Below are 12,258 nucleotides of genomic sequence, written 5' to 3'. Positions count from 1 at the left end.
TTGGGTGTAACATTTTCCCCCTAAAAAGTACCAGTTCAAATCCTATGAGAAGGAAGCTTTTGAACTACCACTTTTAAAAATTGAGCAACCCACCACACTCAAGTGTGGACACGCATCATTCAGAGATTGCGCATTCAGAGTACTTGAGTAGTTTTTTCATCTGCCCACATCTATTCATATCCCATCTTTTTTCCGCCAATGTTATATTCGTACCCCGCCCGCTAGATCAAATTCCAAATCGATCCAAAGGCCCAGATCAACCTGACCCTTGATATCCTCAAAAAAGAAAAAACCATAGATTTCTTTGTATGTTCTCAAAATCCGAAAAAGCAAAGAAATATTTCAACCCTCAGTTCAGTGGGATCGTTTCCACTGCCTCTTCTACAATTGACGATATTCTTGTATCCTCGATCCAATTTACGTAAGTGCTATGATCATTCCTTGGTGTATATACATTTTTTATTTTCTACGTGCTATTCTGTTGTATGAATATGCTTGCAAGTTTTTACTTCTATCCCTTACAAAGTAGTTTATCTAATATTGCATAAACTTTGGATCCAAAATTTTTGAAATCACGATTCTCAAACCCAGATTTAGTGCAAAAAATGAAAAAATAGGGTCTTTCAGATTAAAGTAGTGTTTTGTGTAAGCCATGAAATAAGGGTTTTGACTTAGGGTTTTTAACTGCACAAATAAAAAAATTATCACCTTTTTGGGTAACTGTCAGCTTTATCCCTGAAAATCCGGGATCCTTAAAATTGATATCCACCACCCCATGCTCGAAGCCTGGACTTTACAATAGTTCAGGACTCAACATCGAATTCAATGTATCCTTTTGAGACCTCAGTCTCGATTGAGTTAATTCCATGATCTCGGGCTTCCGAGCACGAATCACCAAAATTATCTTTTCTCTTTTCTTTCATGCCTGGCCCCCACCATTTTCTTTCTTGCTAGATGTCGTAAAATTCTAAGAATCGATGGGGGTCAGAGCTCGCAATCCCCTATTCTTCATCAACTCCTAGCCCGGAATCACCTTTCACTCAAAACCAATGCCTGATACGCGAGCAACGTAAGAGGTGCGAACAAGAAGACATTTGAGATCACTTCCGACGCTAGATTGACGAGGTCAAAGAGAAGACAAGGAAAATAATCTAGGTCGTAGTCTACCCAGATTCGGATCCCGAGATCAGACCCATCCCTCTCGATCCAAAACTCATAGTCACCATCACTTTCAAGCCTGGTGTTCTTTCATTCTCACTGATGGGAGATCCTTCAAGTCACCCTTCTACCTCACAAGCTGCTTCAATTTTGACCTCAAGGGAGGAATTCTTCGAGGTCGAACACTATTGGAGCTCAGTCACCTACATGAACCAAATATCTGACCTGCTAGCCTACCATGGCTTAAAGCTCTCAGATGCTCTAATGTTTCGGCCTACAACCTTGAGCTAGCGGAGTTTCTTTGCCCCGGGAGATGGCAATCTCGACAACAAAATCAAGCCCAACGCATGGAGTCGAGAGCACATGAAGGTAGGGCTTTGCTCCCCCTGAAGTCCTACTTCAAGACTTTTTGGACTTTGTTGGACTCGCTCCCTTCCAACTCCAGACCATTTCTTACAGGGTCCTCTCGACCCTTAAATAATTATATCATGAGCTGAGGTGGGAAGGACCCTCACCACGAGATATTTTATATCACGTTTGCCTCAAAGGCAATCCCTCTTGAGCTTGGGGAGTAGAAAGCTTCTATTACCTCTCGAGCTCGAGGAGGAGATAGCTTCTATTAGCTCTCGAGCTATCCTATCCCCCGAACATGCCAAACTATCCCCCGAACTTCAAGCTTGCGTTTGTTTGGATGGATGGCTTCACCCCTTTGAAGTTTTACTCCTTCCAACGCATTCGTAAGTACTCTTAAGCCTAAACTTCTTACTTTTTCAGCCAATTGTAAAGCTCGGAATACTAACATTAAACTATTTCTACATCCAACTACCACCGTCCCACTCCCACCGACTCAATGGTGGAACATAAGGAAGCTTTGTTCGAACTGCCTTATGGATGGCGATCATAGTCGTATCTTCTCCATGAAGAGCGACTTCGAGCCTGCGGCCTTTTGGAGGAAGGGCAGTCGACTGATGACTCTACCTATTGTAAATATTTTAGGTGGGAACACATGCCCCTTCCTATCGACAAGCTTCCTCCCAGGAGGAGGTCTTTGAGCTCGCGGGCTCACCCCCTACAGCTCGCCGTAATGACCGTCCTGCTTCGGGAAACGAAGCTCAATAGGAGGCTTCCCCGAGCTTGGGTAGTGGAGGTAAAGTTCTGCTTAGCTCCAAAATGTGGTCACCTTCCTTACTTAAGCAAAAACCCGACACCTTAATCCTTTTCCCCTACCCTAGGGATGATTTTTATGTTTGGTCTTGGGTAGATCATAGGGTACATAGATTCAATAGTTGGCTAGGTCTGTTTCAAACCATGTATAGGCTAAATGAGGTTTGGGACGGGGTCCCTGTACAACATGGGACCAATAGATATAGGGACCTCTCGAGGCTAACCCCTACTTATAGAGAAGGAACTCCCACAGCATCCTCAAAGGATAGAGGAATTACTTGGTCGCCAAGCTCAAGCCCGATAGAGAGTACTAGTTAGGTTTCTTTTCTTCTTATTTTTTATTCTTTTAGTGGCTTACGCTCATATACTAAACTGTATCTTGTATGTTTTGTAGACGACATCGACTCTGACCTGGACAATGTGCTCAACCGCCTTACAGGAGCCAAGGGAAGCAAGCGCCGAAGAGCATCTCAAAGAGGAGGGCTCCCCTCCAAAGCCATGAAGAAAACCGAGGTGACTCCTCCAGCCTTGACTGTCCAAAATCTGAACCATGTTGTCAACCCTATACCCGAGGTCAGGGTCTTTACTGAAGTGGAGTTGGCGGCGCCTGTGAACCTCCTGCCTCCGGTCTCATCCCCCAAGCGACCTGCACCGGCCCCTAGAAAACCAGTCCTTACCCGGGTTTGTCTTTCGTCTATCTCGACCCACGTTCTCGAGTATGTAATTGATGCAGCCGCGGGGTCACACAAGATCAACTTGCACTCGGACGTCTTATCACAAGTCGGCCAAAGCCTTAGCAACCTTGGAGCTCCCCAATGGCATCTCCTTACATCCTGCCACGACATAAACACCATCTTTAACAATGGCAACGAGCTCTTCTCCTCGGTAAGTCATTTCATTTTGGTAACGTTGCCTATACATACTTATATTGTATGTTTAACAACCCATTTTTGTTTATGTGTACAGGTTTTCACCACATTTGTTCAACACAACTTCAAGTTGAATAATGAGGTTTTAGCGTGCGGGGCATACGCTCAAGAGGTTAAGAATCTCTAGTTAAAGCTCGTAGACAAGGTCAAGGTCGCGATGCTGAAGGTGTCTGAGCTTGAAAAGAAGCTGGAGGTTGCCCTAGTTGAAGAGGCAAAGAATCTCTAGTTAAAGCTCCCCAATGGCCATGAATTTGAAAGAAGTCGAGGCCAAGAACTCCGAGATCAAGGATAAGGACTCCAAAATCAGAGAACTCCAAGATCTCAACGCCAAACTGGAGGAGGAAAAAAAGGCAACCTTCGATATAATTGAAGGTGAGAAGGCCCACCTTCTTGAGGAGTTCAAGAAGAAAAAAGATAATGCCATCGACTTGGTGATGTACCATATCTGGTTCAACAATCCTGACCTTGAAACCATCTTCTTGGAAAACCTTGAGGCTGAGTTCATTAAAAGGTGGTAAACTAGCCTCGACGAAGGAGACGCCAGGGCTGAGGTCGAGGAGACGGCTGGAGCGTCTAGAGCCGCTGAAGGGGAGGAACCTACTCTGTGAAGGCGAGGTCATGGGCTGCGTCCCATAAATATCTTTTGTAATAATTAACTTAATTTATACATGCCCTTAGGGCGAAAAAAAATCTCAGCTCGATTCAGAGCTATTTTTTATATAACAATGTTAATCTTTGATGTGTACAATCTTCTAGGTCAAAAATCTTTCATGCATTTGATTTTTCTTTCAGATTTTTGTTTTAATATTATGCTTTACATTTCGGGGTCAAAATATTTTGAACATGTTATATTAAAAGCTTGCTTTTATATTTTTTTATTCGTACAAATACATTTATTGGATTTATGCTCGAATTCCAATGCACTCATGCACCATTTGTTTGAAATATCCATGTCCGACTTCATTAATGCCAAGGTGGGGCCTTACTTTCACCATGTACTCCAAAGTACTTAATTGGCATGTAAGTTTAGTAGTTTAGTTATATCTTGCTTTTCTAGTCACTTTTTCTCATCCTCGAGTAGCTCCTCGAGGTTGTGAGGTCGAAATTACATTTTGGAAAATTTTCCAACCTCGGGATCGACTTAATTTTTTGTTGGTTTATTTTTTATTCCAACTTTCTGCCCTGTCGATTAGTTTTAGCTGGTTTGTTCCAAATAATTTAGCTCGTGTTTAGTTTGTAATCCATCCACTTATAAATTTTTTCAATCTAGTTATGTCCAGATAGCTTTAGCTCGCGTGTTTGGTTATTACTCCATTTACTTTTAGTTCGCGTGTTTGGTTATTATTCGATACAATTTTAGTTCGCGTGTTTGGTTATTATTCCACACACTTTTAGTTTTAACGTCGGGTTAAGTCCAGACAATTTTAGCTCGCGTATACACTTATAACTTTTGTGTCGGGTTAGGTCCAGACATCTATATTAGTTCGCGTGTACACTTATAACTTCTGTTAGGTTAGGTCCAGACATTTTTATTCTATGTTATTTTTTTTTTTTTCAAACTTATGGTATGATTGTATACCATTGATGCCCCCTTAATATCCTATGAGTGTGACCATAGGTTATTAAATTAAGAGAGTTTGCAAAAAAAAATACAACATTTAATCAAGAAAACAAAATTTTGAACAAAACTTAACATTTTATTAAACAAGCTTGGTTACAACAAAAACATAATTTCCATATTATTGATAATAAGGTCGTAGATGTTCGCCATTCCAAGCTCACGGAACCAACTCTCCGTTCAATCTCGCTAATTTATACACCCCCAGGTCGGATGACATACTCGATCTGGTACGGTCCTTCCCAGTTAGGTCCGAGGACCCCAGAAAATGGGTCTCGTGTAGATAACAATACACTACCTAGTACCAGGTCTCCCAAACCAAATTTTCTATCTCAAACCCTCTTATTAAAGTACCTTGTAGCTCGCTGCTGGTATGCATCATTTTTAAATTGAGCTTCATCTCGTCTTTCTTCAATGAGGTCTAGACTTTCTTCGAGCTGGGATTGGTTTAAGGCCTGATTGTATGCGTGGCTCTGTATTGTAGGGATTTCTACTTCAATATGCAACATGGCCTCGCACCCATACAATAGGGAGAAGGGAGTATGCCCCGTTTGAAGTCCGAGCTATTGTAACACCCCAAGTTGCTAATAAGGTTTAGGACCTTGATTACCGTGCCTGGAGGGCAATAAGTGAATTAACATGATAATATATCAATTTGAATGAATATGTGATTAGAATGCATGTTTAAGTGGTATAAATATGCATGTGGACCCCGTTTGCGTGTTAGGGGTAAATTGGTAATTTTAGCCCGCTGAGGGCATAAATGTGATAATTGTATTATGTGATTTGTACCACGTGAGTGTGGTGATATTAATGTGATGCACGTGCCGAGACGGTCCTAGGGAGCTAGTTAATTATAAAGTCACAACGTGATTTTATACCTGGCTCGGGAAGAGCCTAGGGGTACTTTGGGAATCTTGTAAATTTGAAAATTAGTGGTTAATGGTTATTGGTGATTGAGTAACCTGAGTAACCATTAGTAACTGCTGAGAGTAACAAGATCAGATGGAAAAATGGTAGAATTGTAATATAGTTGAAAGGACAAGAGTGCCCTTGAGGTTTAGTTAGGAGAGAATTTCTAGGGAAGGGTAGAATGGTCAATTGGCTAAGGATAGAAAAGTTTGAGCTGAAGGGAAGGATGGTTCACGTATAACACTTGGTCATATATAGGTTTAAGCTGAAAATTGGAAGAAAAGGCTAGAAAGAAAGGGAAGCAAGAAGGAGGGCTGGAACTTGAAACCCAGGTGGAAATTCAAAGGAGTTTGAGGCAACCAAAATCAGATTTAAGCTAGGATTGTTCAAAGGTAAGAATGGTGCTCTGTTTTTGTTAAATTTAAGTATACATTTTTAGAGATTGAGTGTGGGAACCTAAAGGAAATATGGCTTGTTTTACTTGGAAATTCAGTTAGGATAATCAAGAGGAAAGAGGTTGGAGGCTGGAATTGAGAGGAGTTCAAGCTGAGTTTTGATTGAGGTAAGAATCCTTAGCATGTTTAATTTTTGTGTCTGGTGTGGTTTAAGATTTACGAGGCATGATATATAGTTTTCAAGCTCTGGATTAAGTCTTGGAAGCCATGGTTTAAGTTTCAGGAATTTGGAACTCAAGAATAGATCTTGAGTGTGATTGTTTAATTGAGTTTGTTTTTTATGTTTATAGGTTGTTAAAGAGTTCATTTGGGGTTTTAAATTGATTTTGGGGCTTAGGTACTTGTTTGGGTTGAATTGGAGTCGTTTTGGCTCAGGAAAATGCAGGGGGAAAACCCAGAAATCTGGGTTCGCGTAGGGGCGTCGCGGCCCTTGATGGGAGTGTCGCGACCTTAAGCCATTTTTGACAGCCAAATATTGCATTTTTAGGGCTTTTGCCCGGGGGCTCGGGGGATGGTTCCAATACATTGATTTAGGGAATTAGAGGTCCCGAGAGTACGGGATTGGTCCCGGGAAGTGGTTTTGAGATTGGTTAGTATTAAAAGTGTTTTATATGTGTTGTGACTAGGATTTCGGAGAGGCTCGGGATATATGAACCGTGCTTGTGACCTTGGTGCATCGGAAAGCTCGAGATACAGGTAAGAAAACTGTAACACCCGTAGAGCAGGGCATGGGCCCATAGTGTGGTTGCAGGGCATGGCCCTAGATTGTATCATTGCTAGGATGTAGCTTTAAGTGAATTATTATATGTTTGATTGTTGTTTAAGAATGCTAAATGTGGTTATAGCAAAAAGAACAACAAAGGAGCCGGGAACGGCGAAGGCCGAGAATGGCAGTGGGGCCGGGAACACCACTTAGCACATGGAGTGCTTGTGGTTAGGGTGAGACCCCAATGGATACATGGGATATCCTTACGGTGTAGACCGAGATCCCAGGCTTTGGTAACGCTTCTGGAACGACATGGCCGTATATGTGTTTAAATCTTATGGACTGTTTGATTAGATATGATTTATCTGCTACAATGATTGTATGATATGCATATGTTATGTGCTGTATGAGTTTTCTTGCTGGGCTTCGGCTCACGGGTGCTCTGTGTTGCAGGTAAGGGCAAAGAGAAAGTCAACCAGCCATGAGTACGGAGAGCGTGGGGGCGGCGCGTACATGTTTGGCCTGCCGGACTGCTTTGGTTGGGGGCATTTTGAGAAATGACAGTACTAAATTGTGTTTTGATAATTGGTCATCTGTAAATCTATTTTGAATTGTAAATATTTTACAAACCTCGTTTTGGGATCCCAAATGTTAAACTCTTGGAACTTTTAGTGAAATGGAGAACTTTTAAAGATTACAGCCTTGTCTTTTTGTTTAATCACACTTTTGTTCTAAAAACCTCACTGAGCGAGTTAATTGCACATTTTAAACTCACTTAGTAACGACTCTAAGGTAGTAGGGTGTTACAACTTGGTATCAGAGCGAGCCAAGGTTTATTGGTTCTGGAGATTGACCGAACATGTACGCACGCTGCCATTGAAAAGCTCGACTCAGGGTTGATTGGTATGGTTGATTAATATACTTGAATATTTGTTTGAATGCCTTGTTTGCCTGCTTAGTTCATAAAGAGCATGATGAGTAAGATAACATATGCATGATGCCAGGGCAAGGCCCGTTGTGTGTTATATGCTATGTGTATTTCTTCTGGAATGTTGATTTTGGTTGGTTGTTGGGAATGGGAGGTGGAATTGGATTTTGTTATCATGCCTGATGAGCGGTGTCACTGATTGCAGGCATATAGTTGTAATGCCTCGGCAATCATCTAGACTCCGCGGCAGTAGAGCCGAGGATGACAATCAGGGTCAGGACCCTCCACCCGCCCCACAGAACTGGCAGCAGATGTTAGCCGAAATGGAGGCTAGATTACAGAGAACAGAGGAAGAACTTCGTCAGATGAGGCAATCGGCCCCTACACATGTTATAGGGTTACCAATACAGAAGAATGTGGCGCCAGTGCCGGTTCAGCCTGTGGTTGAGAACAGGTGGGAACCCTCGTACGAAATATTCAGGAAGCAACAACCTCCTACCTTTGAGGGTGGGTCAGACCCACTGCGGGCCGAGCAGTGGATGAACATGATTTCCTTGATCTTAGACTTTATGAGGGTCGAAGGAAGTGAAAGGGTAGCCTGTGCTAGCTACATGCTTAGGGAGGATGCCCGCATCTGGTGGGATGTAGTGAGTCAGCGGAGGAATGTTGCAGTCATGACATGGGAAGAATTTAAGAGTATCTTTAATGAGAAATACTACCGCATAGCAGTTCGAGCTACGAAGGTTGATGAATTTATCAACCTGACTCAGAACAGGTTGTCAGTTACTGAGTATGCCTTGAGATTCGACAGACTGGCGAAGTTTGCGCCACACTTAGTGCCGATGGATGCGGCCAGGAGAGATAGATTTATACGGGGGTTGAATGTGATGATCGCCCATGATGTGAATATTACGTTGATTCCAGAGATTACTACTTACGCTCAAGCGGTTGATAAGGCCCTTACTGCAGAGAGGGCTGAGGATCAGATATGGAAGGACAGCGCTGTTAGGCGCGATGGCAGGAGGACGGTGCCTCCTTTTGTTGGATCTAGTCAGGGCAGTGGCCCCAGTGAGCAGAAAAGAAGGGTTCCAGATTCATTTGTTCCTCCTAGTTCTGTTGGTGGTCGTCAGGGCGGAGGTGACAACTGGAGGAGTTTTCCAATGTGTCCTCGATGCATGCGACGACATTAGAATGAGTGCCGAATTAGGGCATGTTTTATCTGTGGGAGTGCCAACCATATAAAGAAAGACTACCCACAAGTTAAGAAAGAAGAGCCAAAGCAGGGAGACAGTCGCGCTCCGTCTAGGGTATTCGCTTTGACTCAGACTGAGGCGGAGGCTAGTCCTTCAGTTGTGACAGGTCAGATCTCTAGTGTTGGTTCTTTGTATACTGCATCGATTGATTCAGGGGCTACCTACTCATTTGTATCTGCTAGGGTGATAGACCAGCTTTGTAGACCTAGTATTGTGTATGCTAGGGTTTTTCAGACTTTGTTGCCAACAGGAGAACTGGTAGTCTCTAGGAAATGGGTTAGAGCATTACCAGTAGAGATAGATGGTAGAGAATTGTTTGTTGATTTGGTTGAATTAGACATGGATGACTTTGATATGATATTAGGAATGGATTGGTTAACGAGGTATGGAGCGACGATTGATTGCAAGCGGCGTATGGTGACTTTTGAACTAGAAGGTGAGATACCTTTTGTGTTTGTGGGAACGGTGAATGGACCGCGAATGCCTATTATCTCAGCACTGAAGGCTAGAGACCTGATGCAGGAAGGTTGCATAGGATTCCTATCGAGTGTTGTAGATACCTCTAAGGTGGTGACAGTGAGACCGAATGAAACCAGATTGGTGTGTGAGTTTCATGACTTATTCCCAGGGGACTTGCCGGGGTTGCCGTCACAGCGGGAGATTGAATTCGTCATAGAGTTGGCACTAGGGGTGGAGCCAGTTTCCAGGGCACCCTATAGAATGGCTCCGGCAGAGTTAAAAGAATTGAAGATTCAGTTACAGGAGTTACTGGATTTTGGGTTTATTAGACCGAGTTTCTCGCCGTGTGGTGCTCCAGTGCTATTTGTTAAGAAAAAAGATGGGTCGCTTAGGATGTACATTGATTACAGGGAGTTGAATAAGCTGACCATTAAGAATAAGTATCCATTGCCTAGGATTGATGATTTTTTTTATCAGCTTCAGGGGAGTACGATGTTTTCAAAGATCGATTTTCGATCAGGCTATCATCAGTTGAGAATTAAAGAGAAGGACATACCGAAGACAGCTTTTCGGACAAGGTACGGGCATTATGAATTTCTGGTTATGTCCTTTGGATTAACTAATGCCCCAGCAGCTTTCATGGATATGATGAATAGAATTTTCAAGGATTACCTGGATAAGTTCGTTATTGTATTTATCAATGATATACTAGTATACTCCCAGTCTGAGATGGAGCATGAGCATCATCTGCGCTTGGTGTTACAGCGATTGAGGTAGCACAAGTTATATGCTAAGTTTAGCAAGTGCGAGTTCTGGTTACCGCAGGTTACATTTCTAGGCCATATCGTTAGTAAGGAGGGGATACTGGTTGACCCAAGTAAGATAGAGGCAGTGAGAGATTGGCCTAGACCGAGCAGTGTTTCTGAGGTCAGAAGTTTTCTTGGGTTGGCAGGATATTACCGGCGATTTGTAGAGGGGTTCTCCAGAATTTCTACTCCATTGACAGAGTTGACAAGAAAGAAGACCAAATATGTGTGGACAGATCGGTGTGAAAACAATTTCAAGGAGTTGAAGCGGCGATTGATTACTGCACCAGTGTTAAGCCTGCCAACAGACAATGAGAAGTTTGTGGTCTACTGTGGCGCTTCTAGACAGGGTTTGGGATGTGTGTTGATGCAAGCTGGGAAAGTAATAGCTTATCCATCAAGGCAGTTAAAGGAGTACGAGCAGAGATATCCCACGCATGATCTGGAATTAGCTGCGGTGGTATTAGCACTTAAGGTTTGGAGACATTATCTGTATGGTAAAAAGTGCAAGATATATACTGTTTACCGAGTTTTTCGGAAACGGATACAAACAGAATAATAAAAAGATAAGAACTGTAGAAGTGCTGAAATGTAACTAAACAAACAGTGTTTTTACGTGGTTCAGGCGTTAACAAGCCCTAGTCCACGAGTCGATGTTATTATACTTGGAAAAGGTTACAATAAGATGGCCGGTGTACAAGAACTTCACACACTCACAGTGTTTCTCTCGGGTTCTCTTGAAGAAGATGAAGCTAGAGAGATTTTGGTAGAGTTTTTGCTCTGTGATTAGTTGGCCGTCCCCCTTCTTGTAAAATGAAGGGGTCTTTATAGCTAGGGTTTCGGATTAGGGTTTTTCTCTACGTACATGAGTCTTAATTACACCAGCCATAAATAGGGGATACAATTACTGTAGTAGCATGGCTACCAGACTCTATGTGGGTATATTTACGTGAAAGTATGGGGAACACACAAAGTCAGCCGTCTTTTCCAAGTTGTCAGCGGAACAGTAGGCGAAAAGGTACCCTTAGGCGTGCTGGGATGTGTGCGGCTTTGACCTGACGGGCGTGTCAGGCGGGATCCTGTGTCAGGCGGATATCATTCCAAATATGCCTCCTCCAGGACTCGACCGTTTGGTTTTGTTCCGTGCGAGGCACGGAACTGTTTCCGCGGAGACCACTCGAAGAGCTTCTCCTGGAAGGGGCTTCCCCGAAGGATACCCCTTCGGGAGTCCGGGAGAGTTGACGAGTTTCCGTGTTGTGTTTGCTTGGAAGAGTAATCCGGACACTAAACGGGAGAGGCGAAGCCTTTCTGTCCATCCGTGAGCTCTGGTCACCTACCGTGAAAGACATCGATAATTCTGCTTCCCCGAGGACATCAACCCAAACGCTATCCGGAAATCTGGATAACATTTACCCCCCAAGGTCACGGAGCTTTGAGAGATCCGGGAGCTTGTACAGTCCTCCGGGTATTTCGGTCGCTTAGATTAGGCGAGGGGCCACCTTCTGTGTTCCCGGAAGGGTTCCTTTTTCCCGCCTGAGTGTTAGTATGAAAAAGAAAGGGAATTTCTTCTGTTTGAACTCAAGTACTTAAGTACGGCAAGGACCACGTGTCATTCTGGGAATGGTTATGCGACCAAGACGTGTGCGTGAGGCGACTGGTTGAGTATGCGTGCGTCAGTCATCTGAGTAATGATTTGACGGTTTTTAATGGTACTCCGGGCCCGAGGTGGTGTAATGATGGGAAATAAATACTTTATTCCCATCCGAGGAGTCATAAATAGGATCGTCGCTTCATCTCTAGCCGTTGGATCTGATGCACACGGAATGGGAAGATCGGGACCGTCCATTTGAGGAATTCGAAACGACTTCCT

The sequence above is a fragment of the Humulus lupulus genome, chromosome 9 (assembly GCF_963169125.1).
Source record: "Humulus lupulus chromosome 9, drHumLupu1.1, whole genome shotgun sequence".
NCBI lineage: Eukaryota > Viridiplantae > Streptophyta > Magnoliopsida > Rosales > Cannabaceae > Humulus > Humulus lupulus.
The sequence above is the reverse complement of the archived record's forward strand: the minus strand, read 5'-3'. Positions refer to the sequence as shown.